The sequence below is a fragment of the Lactuca sativa genome, chromosome 5 (genome assembly GCF_002870075.4).
Source record: "Lactuca sativa cultivar Salinas chromosome 5, Lsat_Salinas_v11, whole genome shotgun sequence".
Lineage (NCBI taxonomy): Eukaryota > Viridiplantae > Streptophyta > Magnoliopsida > Asterales > Asteraceae > Lactuca > Lactuca sativa.
In genome coordinates, this window is record NC_056627.2 from 1,188,736 (window position 1) to 1,203,359 (window position 14,624).

Consider the following 14,624-nt stretch of genomic DNA (forward strand, 5'->3'; position numbering starts at 1 on the left):
CATAGGAGTTATCGAGGAGGAACGTACCAGTCACCACCGTCGGGTCAGCAACTGCTTCCCCATGGCCTATTTCTAGTACCCTCCTTGCTCCGGCAGCATTCTTCGCTTTGGGGCAGTCCCTCTTATAGTGGCCTGCTTCACCACATCCATAGCAGGTCGGGCTCACGCCAGAGCCGGGGACTTGGGTGATCGGCCTCGCCGGAGATTTACAGAAACCGACTGTGTGTCCTTTCCTGTTGCAGTTAGAGCACTGCATTTCACGGCAGAGGCAGTTGTGGTGGTAGTTGCATTTGTTGCACTTAGGCAAATTAGCATATGCCCTAGAATGGTTGTGATATATTAACAAGTCTAAAAACTTACCAAAAATACCACAAGGAGATCAGTAGAACCTAAACTTAAAATACTATAGGGGTATTTTGTGCTACTACAAGCTACTTATATACTATATTCTTATACCTCTCTTCTCGCGTAGATTTAAAATGGCTGGATTCCATCATGGCGACCCGTACTTACCAAATGAAGGCAACGCGGGGTGGATCGAAGAAGAGCCCAAAGATGAGCATCCAATCCCTTTGGATGATCACCTCGCAGAAGGCTTTTCTGATGGATCTAACTCTGATCCTGAAGTCAAAAACCTATCGTCAGTAGGTCAAGCCCCAAACAACAATCCTCGACCAGCTTTCCCAGGTCCCACTCCCTTGTGGGCAACCAACTTGAATCGCTAGAGTGACGAACAGGGTCAACCCTTACCATACTTTGGGGACCGAATCTTTTACAACATCAGCAAAGGTGGCTCTGCGGATCGAGCTCTGCCCGTCATTATCCGCAGAATAGCTCGTAATGTAGAGCAAGGTCGAGCAGCCATCAACCGGGTCATGGAGATTGATGCCAACTCTGGTGTCAACACAGTCCGCATCCGCCGTCTTGAGGAAGAAATGGAACGGACCAGGAGAACCAATGAGACCCTGCAGCAACAGTTGGCTGCCTCCCGAGCCGAAGTCATGGAACTTCGAGCCCGTCAGAGGGCTCATGAGCGACACCTTCAAGAAGTGGTTTGTCAAGTGGCAGACCTCAGGGTTTGCCCGAGGAATTCCCATCGTCGTTAGAAGATGTCTAGCACATCTTTGTCTTTTGGTTAAGGAATAGCCTTTAATATCGGTGCTCTAAGTAGCACTTGTCTGTAAAATATTCCTAACTTTCAGTACTCTAACTAGGAATCTAGGAGTTGTCAAACTTTCCGTATGGTATGATGTAAGACCTACTGTTAGGTCGATTTTCCCTGAACTTATTACATCAGTAATACCAGTATTATTGACAACTACCTAATCTGTGGGAAAAATCTGTACACTTGTGTTTTCCTACTAATCTTCTTTGTTGTGATCTCAAACACTCATTCAACTATTGGGCTATGGCTAGTTAGTCCATGTGTCACTCACCCCACTTACAATTGATTCTTACCAATTTGTTTATCTTTATAAACTTATAGTTGAAAGATGCCTCCTCGCAAATCTCCCAGGAATAACCCTGCACCTCCACCTCCTCCTCCTCAGTTCATCGATACGGCAGCCCTGAATGCTGTCGTGGCTGCAGCAGTGGCAACTACCATGGCTCAGTATCACTCTACTGATGCCAACAGAGGTGGAACCCCTGTTGACTTAATTCCTGTTGAAATCCCTGTGCGCTCGAGAGAGTGCTCCTACAAGGATTTCACCAACTGCAAACCGAAGTCCTTTCATGGAACCGGCGGAGTCATTTCCCTCTCGCAATGGTTCGAGAAGACTGAAACAGTCTTCGAAATTTGTTCGTGCCCTGCAGCGAGCAAAGTCAAATATGCCGCATGCACCTTTGAAGGAAAAGCTCTGACGTGGTGGAACGGCCACGTTAAAGCGCTAACTCTCATGGTGGTGAATGACATGGGTTGGGAAACCATGAAGGACCTCATGATTGAGGAATACTGGCCGAGAGGCGAAATCCAGAAATTGGAGCAGGAGCTATGGAGCCTAACCATGAAGGGCTCCGACGTAGTCTCATATACCACCAGGTTCAGTGAACTGGTGGCCCTCTGCCCCAAAATGGTTCCCATTGAAGGGAAAAAGATCGAGAGGTACATATGGGGGCTAGTGCCTCCGTATCAGGGGAATGTCATATCATCAAACCCTACTACCTTCGACAGTGCCAAGCGACTGGCACAGCGACTCATCGACCATGGAGTCAAAACCCTTGCAACAACAACAACCCTAGCCATCTCGGAACCCTCCAAACCCGCTGAAACTAAGCAGAAATTCTGGGAGGAAAAGAAGAAGAAACAGCGAGCTGCCAAAAAGCAGCAAATTGTGGCAGTGCATGCCGCAATAACCCCTGCTGCTGCTACTGCTCCGGTGGGACAGTATGCTGGAAGTTTATAGATTTCCTCATTTTCCCTCTTTATGGAGTTTTGGGATCAATAAGCTTGATCCTTAAGACTTGGACGTCCCAAGTTGATTCACCTTCATATCTAGACTCTAGAACCAAGTTCATGGCATAAAGATGCAAGCTCTATGGCCATATTAGCCCATGCACTTCTTTAGACCTCTTTTTGGGTCCTTAAAGCTTATACTTCCATGCATGCACGTAAAGTTCATAACTTTACGTGTTAGATCAACCTTAGAAGCCTAAATCTACCTTTTGGACGAGAGTTGTACATCAGAAATCGTGTTATAGACTTGGACAATAGGCGACTCGACGAGTTGTTCTTGGAACTCGGCGAGTCCGAGGCTGGAGTCCCCAATCTGTTGTGGTTCAAAGGAGCCCATTTGAGTGCTAGCAGAGGTTTAGGAAGGTCCCAAGGAGTGTTTCGACATTTTAATAGTTAGCCATAATCTGGAAACCATGGGACTCGATGAGTATAATAACACAATTGGCGAGTCCAAGGCAATTTTCTTAACCGCAGGAACAGACTCGACGAGTTGTTCATACAACTCAGCGAGTCGTAGACTGGACGTGTTAATATGATGGAGGACTTGACGAGTTGTTCATATAACTCGGCAAGTCAGATGAAGGTTGACTCGATGTTATTATAGAAGGAGAACTCGTCGAGTCTTTGCTAAACTCGACGAGTAGAGTCGGGTTTGGGGAATAAAAGAAAGGATGGGGACTCGACGAGTTGGCGGCCCAACTCGGCGATTCAGGTCGACTGGCAGTTGACTTTGACCTGGATGATGACTTTGACCAGGGGTAAAATAGTCACTTTACCCTAAGATTAGTCTCAGTGTGTGACTAAGTGTCTTTATGGAAATTGTAGTTGAGGAGTTGCCGAAGCAGCAGTCAGACAGTTCCCAATCAGCATTTTAGCAGTCAACCTTACGAGGTGAGTTTCCTTCCAACAGGAATGGGTCTACGGCCATAATGTTGGCCCGCTTAGATAGCAGTAGTTTCGGACTCTGGTCCGATGACGGGGTGGTCCCGAGTTAGTATAGTATGCTTGATTTCTTTGTAATGTCTTTGTTATTGTTATATGCTATGATTATGTTATGCTAGGTTCAGTCAGTTCCAGACTTCAGTCCAATGCAGGGGGAAAGGCCCCAGTCAGTTCCGGACTTCGGTCTGATGCAGGGGGCAAGGCCCCAGTCAGTTCTGGACTTCGGTCCGATGCAGGGGCTAGGCCCTAGTCAGTTCCAGACTTCGGTCCGATGCAGAGGGCGAGGCCTTAGTTAGTTCCGGACTTCGATCCGATGCAGTGGGAAAGGCCCAGTATGTGCTTTATATGTTATATTATGGTATGCGGTAGTTTGGGGGAAGCTCAATAAGCTTCGTGCTTACAGTTTCAGTTTTGGTTGCAAGTACTTCTGCTAGCAAGGGGAAGGGCTCGGGATGATGGCATGGCACCCACCACAATTTTAGCCTGGGAGTTAGACTCTGATATTTTGACATGATTTGACATTCGCTGTGATATGTGACATATTTATGACATTTTGAGACACACGACTTATGGTTTTATTATATGATATTTTGATATTATGGTTTTAGTAATGTTTACAAACGAAATTTTTGTCTTGTATTTTTGGGTTGTTTCATTTTTACCCAAGGTATAAAGTGATATGTATGGATTAGAACTCAATTACTAATTAAGTGTCAATTAATATTGGTATCTCCAAGAAGTGGAGGCCATGCGGGGGTTCCTATGGCAATTAAGTTATATGTAGTATGCCGGTTGTCTTCGTGACTCTTGCATGTAGTGGATATTTATGAATATGCTGTCAAGATGTTATGTATTTATGTGAAGACCATGTGGGGGTTCCCGTGGCCTATTTTATGCTATTTGGATTGATAATTCAATATATGACATGTCGCTATGACACTTGTATGGAAGTCCCCGGGGGGTTCCCGTGGCAGTATATTAAGACCTTGGAACTTGGTATAAGACCTTGGAAGGTGTAACATCCCAAAAATCATGACCAAAAATTTCTTTTAAAAACATTACTAACCCATAAATATTAAAACATTTCAATCCTACTAAAAGGGTTTTATAACAAATCAGGGTATCTTTTCAAAACACTTGTTCATTTTATCAGAGTAAACATCCCAGGCTAAACTTCTTGGTGAGTTCCATGCGATCATCCCGAGTCCTTCCCTCTGCTACCGGAAGTACCTGAAACCAAAACTGAAAACCGTAAGCACGAAGCTTAGTGAGTTCCCCAACCTACCACATACCATATACACATAACCAGAAACACATAACCACACAATGGGCCCCCACTCGCTATATCGGGCCTTTTCCGGCATCGGGCCCCACCCGGCATCAGGCCCCGCCTGGTATCAAGTCCCACCTTGCATCGAGCCCCGCTCGATATACAAATCTATCTCCCTTAGGCCCGGCCTGTCTCCGGGCCTCGCCCGCTACATGCATACGTACAATCGAATAGCATACTAGAACATACATAAACATACTCTAACTGTACCCCTGATCTAAGGCCGCGCCTAACTTGGGACCCCACCCCTGGTCTGCTACTAATGTAGTGGAACCCCGTCCATACTCCTACTAGTAGTGAGATATGGGACCCCGCCCACACTCACATCCTTCCTATCACAAGCCACACCCCTACTCCACTAATATCGAGACATGGAACCCTATCCATACTCAGCTAGTGATGAGATATGTGACCTCGCCCACACTCACCTCCCTACCAGGCACATACTAGTATCACAGAGACACAAGCGTAATCGAACATACAACAAAAGAATCTTCCTCGAAATTGCCCCGGCATCGGACCCCCGGTCCGGAGACATACTATTATCTAACATACCTCGGGCTTACCCCAACATCGTACCCTCGGTCCGGAACCTATCGTACCGACACATGCAAGAATCACAAAGACCTCTATCATCCTAACATTCCTCGGGCCTCGCCCGGCATTAGGTCGTAACCCGGAACATATAATAGTAAGTGCCTATGGCTAACCCCCGAGCCGTAGACCCATGCACATAGTGAGGAGACTCACCTCGCACAGCTGAAAACTCGTTGAACACTTCTGACTGCTAACCAACTTCTGAACCGCCGACCCTTCGGCTTCTCGAACTATCAATACCCAAAATAACATTTAGACCACAGTATTCCCAAAAATCAACCCAGGTCAAAGTCAACCTCAATTGACTTGACTCGCCAAGTTGATCTACCAACTCGTCGAGTCCATACTCCTCCAACCCCATACAACCCTGACTCCACTCGTCGAGTCTAGCAAGAACTCGACGGGTTCTCCTTCAACTATACAATCGGGACCATATTCATCCGACTCGCCGAGTTCGGCCTTGAACTCGTCGAGTTCATCATCCACATAAGAATGTGTCTCGGCTGTGACTCGCCGAGTTGTATGAACAACTCGTCGAGTCCATCTTCATAAACTAAGGATATTGCCTTAGACTCGCCGAGTTCTTCCTTGAACTCATCGAGTATGATGAACTTCATGACCATTATGGACTCAGACTGGCTGAGTCCCTAACCACTCAACTCATACCCTTTAACAGAAGGGTTTTGGGGCAATAACTGGCCTGCCTCGCTGAGTCCCAGAAGTGACTCGCCGAGTCGCTCTATGTCCAACTCTATTCATACGATTTCAGACAAGCTCAAGGCATCCAATACCCAGATCTAGCCTCCTAGGGTCAGGATATCACACGAAGCCACTACTTTTGCACCCATACATGACCTTTTTTGCTCAAAAGTCCAAAACAACTCCTTAAACTTGGCATGGGGAGTTCTAATGGCATAAAGCTTCCACCTTTATGCTTTTACTACTCAAGACACTCCTAGATCTGAAAGGATCTGGCTTTGGGACGTCCAAATCCCACAAGAAATCACCCTTGGTCCAAAAACTTCATAAAAAGGGACATAAAGATATCTAACAAATTAGAAGTCAAGGAAGGAACTTGATTACCAAAATGAGAAGCAAATGGCATGAATATTCTGGATCTACTCCTTCCTCCTTGAACCTCCAACCTTCTTCTTGTTCCTCCAAGCTTCAAGAATGCTCCAAAACTCTCAAAATGACACACAACTCAAGGGAGGCTCTAGGGTTTTCGTTCTGGACTTGAGAGAGTATCAAGGGGGGCTGAAGAAGGCTATAATGTTCCTTAAATATGGTACAAGGCCCGCATTTAGGGGTTTCCCCAAACCTGGCCAACTCGCCGAGTTAGTCTTCTGACTCGTCGAGTAGGTCACTAAACCCACTGCCAAATCGCGCTCCTACTCGTCGAGTCACCCATCTACTCGACGAGTCACTTCCTCATTTGAGGTTTTCTTCTCTTTTCCGGCCTTCCAAATTCAGGGTGTTACAGAAGGTTTCCACGACATCACTATATGTTTATATGCATGGCTTATATGGCTTATGTAACTTTTATAGTTAATATGAATTATATGATTATGTGGTTTGCGTGGGGTATGCTCTGGGGAACTCACTATGCTTCGTGCTTACAATTTTGTTTATTGTTTCAGGTATCACCGATTTGGAAAATGACTTGGATTGATCGCAGTGCACACACCCATAATTTCCGCAATAAATGATTTTGGGATGAACTCTGATAAATGTTTTAACTAACGATGTTTTGGAATGTTTGAAATGAATGGTATCAATGTTTTGGATATAATAAAAATGAAAATTTTACCCTGGATTATTAGGTCGTTACATGCATAAAGGGAAGTAGATGTTAGATCCAAGGCCTTAAGTGAAACACCACAACCTTAAGGTTCTTCCTTCTTCTCCAAAAGCTCCAAAATGACACTAAAAGGCTCTTTAAGCTTCACAAGTGTTAGGTCCAGTTAGTGTTGTGTCTTGGGCTCGTTAGCTAGTCCAGTTTAGTCTCCAGTATGGGCCTGTCCATCCGTGAGTTATTTTGTAGGGTTTATTATTTATAGATGCTTGCATGCATTCAAGAAAAAAAATTGGATAGAGATTTTAATAACGTTCACGTTCTTATCTTTTGTAACCCTAGAATCCTCTACAGCAGAAGTTCTTCATCGAGCTCTGCTGAGGATTGAGTTAATAGAATCATTCAACTCATTCAGATCCATTCTTGTGTTTTTGTCTTACTGTTATTACTTTCTTGATTTGTCTGTTATAAGATCTAATCGATCAAGAGTTTTATAAACTCATCAATTGGTATCAGAGCAGGAGGCTGTGTAATTCATACACATCTCTTCTGTGAAAGAAGTGATTAGGGTTATTCTGCATTAACTGATATTTATTGATCCATCACTCCATAATTGACGTATCTCATTATTTATTCGTTTTGCCCTAATATTACATATTACAAGTCTGATCTTGCAACAGGTTAAACGATCAAGCATGGACGATTCTCAATCTAATCCTATCAACATCTCAAACAGTATTGGATCAACAACAAAGATTCCAATTCTTTACACTCAAGATTACGAGGTATGGGCGCATCATTTTGAAGACTATGTCATCGAATTTGAAGATAATGGGTATCTCATATGGGAAGCTATTGTGTCTGGACCATTTACTCATTCAGGAACATCCAGAATCATTAAAACTCAGAAAGAGTATAATGATCTGTTAAAAGATGTGAAAGACGTTACTCAAGACGAAAAGGAGAAGTTTCAATGCAACATCAAAGTATTGAGACTGATCCGATTCGCTCTTCAGTCTGACACGTTCAGGTTGGTGAGTTCCTGCAGTACAGCTAAAGAAATCTGGGATCGGCTGCGAGAGCTGTATTCTATAGATGAAGATTTGGAACACTCAATTCAGACCTTGCTTTTGTCTGAGTTTGGTGAGTTCAAGCAAAACTCCGATGAGTCTGTTACACATACGTTTGATCGCTTCAATCATCTTCTCAGCAAGATGATCAAACATGATATCGAAAGGAAGCTGATTGAACAGAAGGTCACCTTTCTAAATGGCTTAAGATCCGAATGGAGAGTGGTTGTGTCTACAGTTAAAGCTCACGAGCAGTTCAAGTCATATTCGCTGGCGAAACTGGTGGGAATTCTGAAATCCCAAGAAAAGATAGTGATGCAAGAGAAGAGTGTGGTCTCAAATTTGGGGTCCTTGGCCCTCCTGTCTAAAAGCAAGAACGTAGTAGAAGATGAAGATCTGAACCTGGAGGACTACGATCTAACTTCAGAAGATTATGCTATGATGGTGTCCAATCCAAAAAGGTTCATCAAGAAGAGGTTTCCTACCAATAAGAACCGAAATTGGCAGGGAAGCTATAGTTCGGAAAAAGTAAGGGAGGAGCCGAAGACCGAGGAACCAAAGAAGGAGGCAAAGGTTGAAGGAGATTCTGGTGTCAGCTGCTATTACTGTGGAGGAAAGAATCATTATGCCAAAGATTGTGTTCTGAAGAAAATGGCAGAGAAAGATGAGGAGAAAGATGAAGAGGCAATCCTGATGAAAAAGCTAGAAGAGATTAAGAGGAAGAAAGCTGCTACTAATCCTTCTATGAATGCTCTTATTATACAGGGTTTGGTAAAGGATGACGAGTTCGGTGGCGTATAGGTGTGGTCGACCGACTCAGAAGATGATGAGGTGAGAAAGCCTTCTCATGGAAAAGCGTATGTAGCAAGAGATGGTGAAAGCAATGGCAAGTGTATGATGGTGACTGAGGTATCTCACATGAGGGGATACAATACAGATGGTGGAAATGAGGACACCAAGGAGCGAGAGGACTTATGTTTCACAGCAAAACCTCTCAATGTGCAGATCAATGAACTTGATGAATTGATCATGAAGGTACAATCTCTTTTTATTTCGTTCAAAATTCCACAGAAATCATATGAAAAGGAATTAAATAACTTAAATTCAAGAATCTCAAATCTGGATAGTTGTTTAACTCAAACACGGGTCACCAATTCTAACCTAACTGACCAAATAAGCGGGGTGTCATCCAAGAGTGAGGAGCGAAGGATGTGGATTGAGCAGAAGGAGTCGGAGCTGATTAAGTCTAAGGATGAAAACATTTATTTGCAAAGAGACAATTTGAAACTTTTAAAACAAAGAAATGTTTTTTGTTTGATTGCTAAAAGACTTTATGCTAACATTACTCAACTACATCTGAATTGTGAAATAGGGCAGAAAATACATCGCATGATTTTACCCTTCCTTGAGTTTAAGGAGGATGAAATCGATGCTGAAGCATACAACTGTGAAAGTGTTGTATCGTCTGATGATGTGAATCCTACTTATATGTATGGTCTGGACAAAATAGAATCTTTTATAAAGTCCAAAGACCATAAGGACATGCTGAAAAATCTTTTGGATGAAAACGATAAGCTGAAACTAAGGACCGAAACCATACAAAAATTCGACTCATTGAGTGCCAATTTAGGTTCAGAAAATAAAATTGATGTTGAAAACGCATCTGAACTTAATGAAGACGATGATATGAGTGAAATTTCTGTAGAGGTTGAAGTTGACTGTTCTGAGTTTGTCAAGAGCGAACCCGAAAACCACAAAAACCTAAATTCTGAAAATTCTATGGAATTCGCTCGTTTGTCCAAGAATAAGTCCCCAGCCCTCAAAGAAAAAGCTCTTGTGTTTCAGAAGGTTAGAACTACTCCAAATCAGGTGTATAAAGTCACAAGAGTAACCGAACATAAAACAGCCGAACTCACTGCCATAGTGAACGAAGATAACGCAGATGGTTGTGATGAGTTCTTCTGGTCTGCTCCTATAGATAATGCCGACGAAACAGTTGGTTTGTCAGAGCGAACGTCCTGGAAAACAAAAGGGAGATATGTACCAGAGCCGCTGAATAAGCCTGGCAACTTTTACGTGCCAAGCACAAGTGGCACAAAATAAATACCTGTAGAAGAAGTCAACTCCACAAGCGAAAACTCATCTACGAAGGGCGAACCGGCTGTCAAGAAGTTAAAGCAAAAGGCTAATATCCATAGACAACCGAATCAGGTGAAAAATCAAAAGCAGCAAAGAAACCTAAGATACAAAAAGAATCTCTCTGAGCGAAAGCACTTTTGGCGCTCTCAAAACACTCATTTATCTTATCATGATAGAAATTCAAAGTCAGAGAAAAAGGCTATCGGGCCACATGAGGAACAGAACCGAAAGGTTAGGTTCGGTCCTGAAAGCAAAAGCAACCGAAAGGACAGGTTCGGTCCCGAGAGCAAGAGCAACCGAAAGGATAGGTTCGGTCACGAAAGCAAAAGCTACCGAAGGTCCAGGTTCGGTCCCTTAAATGACCAAAAACAAAAGGGTCATTTAGAAACTCAAGTCAGAAAAAACTCCCAGTCTAAATTCACCCATTCTAATTCTTCTCATTCTCAATTCTCTTCTAAACCCTATTCTGTTCCTGCACAAAATTCAAAATCATCAACGAACTTGAAAGGAAAATCGAAGATTTCCTCAGTCCAGGAAGACCGAAAGCAGACTAATACCCAAACACCAAAATCTGAAACCAAAACGTCTGTAACTAACCCTAACAAAATCAAAGTTTTCACTATTAAGAGGAAAGATGAAACAACATTAATAAAAAGAACATATCTTGTTGATGTTTCTCTTACTATTCTTGTTCCTATGAAAGGCTCATATGGACCCAAGAAACTTTGGGTTCCTAAATCTGCTTAATTTTTGCAGGTTATATGTGACGAGTAGTTCAACGAAGAATGGTACATTGACAGTGGCTGCTCACGTCACATGACAGGAAGGAAGGAAGAGCTAAGGGAATTTCGATCTCTTCAAAATGGTGGGAATGTCAAGTTCGGAAACAACTCTTATGGAACGATAAAGGGTTATGGGATGATAACCAATGGAGACTTTACAATAAGAAAGGTGGCGTACGTTGAAGGGTTGCAGCACAATCTCATCAGTGTATCTCAATTGGTGGGTGGTACCGGTCTCAAGGTTTCATTCGACGACGAAGGTTCAGAGATTATAGAGAAGAAATCCGACAAGGTCATTCTTAAATCAGATCGAAAAGGCAAAATGTTTCCTCTTAATCTCATACCAATCAAAGGAAATCCAGCTATATGTCTTTTGTCGAAAGCTCATTCTGACGAAAGCTGGTTGTGGCACCGAAGGCTCTCACATCTCAACTTCAAAGACATCAACAAGCTTGTCACCGCAGGTCATGTTCGGGGTCTTCCATTGCTCAAGTTTGATCGAGAACACTTGTGCGCTGCATGTGAAATGGGGAAAAAAAGTCGTCAAAGTCACCCATCCATCATAAACACAAAAGTTGTTGAACCACTTGAGTTGCTTCACATTGACTTGTGTGGTCCATCATCAATCGAAAGCATTGGCGGTAGCAAGTATATTCTTGTTATCGTTCATGATTTCTCTCGTTTTACATGGGTGTTCTTTCTGAAGCACAAATCTGAGGCTACTCCTAAGCTAAAGATGTTCATCAAGCAGGTTGAAGTGCAACTGAGAAAAGTCGTTCGCAACATTAGGAGCGACAATGGACTGGAGTTCAAGAACAGAGAATTTGAAGACTTTTTGGCAGAAAAAGGAACCAGTCACAACTTCTCAGCCCCCTACACGCCTCAACATAACAAAATTGTCGAAAGACGAAACCGATCCTTGTGTGAGGCGGCCCGAACTATGCTAAGTTTCGCTTCTCTTCCTTTATATTTCTGGGCTGATGCTATTGCTGCAGCGTGTTTTACGCAGAACAGGTCTTATCTCAACAAGCGTTTCTCTCTTACTCCTTATGAGATCATCAATAACAGGAAGCCGAACGTAAAATTCTTCCACGTGTTCGGCTCACGATGGTTCATCTTCAACTCCAAAGAACATCGCAACAAGTTTGACGTTAAAGCTGATGAAGGAATATTTCTGGGATATTCTCTTACTTCAAAAGCATACCGGGTCTTAAACAAGCATTCTAGGAAGATCGAAGAAACATATTATGTGACTTTCGATGATAACTACATCAAGAAGCTAAAGGCCACTGAAGAAGCAATTGGAGAGATTTTCTCTCAAACAGGTCAGGTCATGGCCACCATTGCTAATTTGTTTGATCAGTTTGTGGAATTATTCGATGAACCTGAGAAATCTACTCTCTCGGAAGCCAAGGCCGCTGACAACAAAATCGAACATCTAATGCAAATCGTCGAAGATGTAGCCAAACAAATGGGTGAAGGAGAACAAGTTCCAAACGAACCTCCTCAGCAAGGTACTTCAGTCGAGGGGGAGAATCCATTTACTTCAAATCAACCGAACTCACACTTTCAGGGGGAGAATTCTATTCCTGCTACACCCGAAAGTCATGTAGCACCCGAAAGCTCTGCTACACCCGAGAGTCCTGTAGCACCAGAAAGTCCAGCTACACCTGAGAGTTCTGCTGCACCTGAGAGCTCACCAGTCGAGAGGGAGAATTCCGACATGTTTTTCGATGACGATAGTCAATCTGAATTGGAAGAAATGGTCAACATCGAATTGGATCCATCTTATGATCCAAATTATCCTCCTCTTATTAAATGGACCAGAGATCATCCTGTATCTCAGATAGTGGGTAATGTCTCTAAAAAAGTCTTGACCCGATCTCAACTGAAGGCAAAGCAATCATCTCTATTCTCCAAAGTAGAGTTCTGCATGTATAACTCTTTCGTATCCAAAGTTGAGCCTAAGACTGTCAACACAGCTCTTGATCATTCCGATTAGGTACAAGCCATGCAAGATGAACTCAATGAGTTTGAAAGAAACAAGGTATGGCGCCTCATTCCAACTCCTAAAGATGCCTCAGTCGTTGGTCTCAAATGGGTTTTCAGAAACAAAATGGACAAGGAAGGCAAGTTAATTCGAAATAAAGCTCGTCTCGTGGTGAAAGGATACTACCATGAAGAAGGAATTGATTACGAAGAAACTTTTGCTCTGGTAGCTAGGCTGGAATCTGTTCGAATATTTCTGGCCTATGCTGCACACAAGAACTTCGAGGTCTACCAAATGGACGTAAAATGCGCATTTCTGAATGGAGAACTTGAAGAAATGGTTTACGTGGAGCAACCTCCTGGTTTTGTCAATGAAAAGTACCTAAATCACTGTTATATTCTGGATAAAGCAGTTTATGGTCTGAAACAAGCACCTAGGGCATGGTATGAAACGCTAACTAAGTTCTTAAAGATGTCAAAATTCAAACAAGGTTCGGTTGACCCAACCTTCTTTCGTAAGAAGGAAGGTAACCACCTTATGATAGTTCAAATCTATGTCGATGATATCATCTTTGGCTCAACGAATCCTAGCTTAACAGCTGAATAAAGAAAGCTGATGGAGACTAAATTTGAAATGAGCTCAATGGGTCCGATTAACTTTTTCCTTGGTTTAAATATTAGACAGGGACCCGAAGGCATCTTTATCAACCAGGAATCATACACCAAGACTCTTCTTGCTAAATTTGGCATGATGGGAGACTCAAAGGTCAAAGTTCCAATGGCGTTCGGCACCAAGCTCACACCATCCTTGGAAAAACCGGCAGTTGATATTATGCTATACCGCCAGATGATTGGGTCCTTAATGTACCTTACTGCTAACAGGCCTGATATAATGTTTTCTGTATGTTACTGTGCTAGGTTTTAGGCGAATCCTCGTGAACCACATATGCTTGCAGTGAAAAACATACTCCGGTATCTGAAACGAACCACCTCCCTCGGTCTATGGTATCCATCAAACTCAAGTTTCTTCGTTCAAGCCTACTCAGATGCAGACCTTGGAGGATGTGGTTTAGACAGGAAAAGCACCACTGGAGGCTGCCAATTCCTAGACGGGAAGTTGGTTAGTTGGCAATCAAAGGAACAGACATGTGTTTCTCTGTCTACAGCCGAAGCAGAGTACATCGAGCTGCCTCTTGTACATCTCAAGTGATTTGGATCCAAAGCCAGCTCCGTGATTATGGACTCAATATAAAAAAGATCCCACTATATTACGATTCAGAAAGTGCAATTAGGATCTGTCATAACCCAGTGCAACACTCCAAGACCAAGCATATTGCACTGAGGTATCACTTTATAAAGGATCATGTGGAAGATGGAAACGTCAAAATTCACTTTGTTCGAACCACTGATCAACTGGCCGATATCTTCACCAAAGCTCTTCCTGAAGCGAGTTTCAATAAAATTCTACACGGGCTAGGAATGATGGAATCGGAGTCAGTACCAAAAACTACTTCTCAAAACTAAA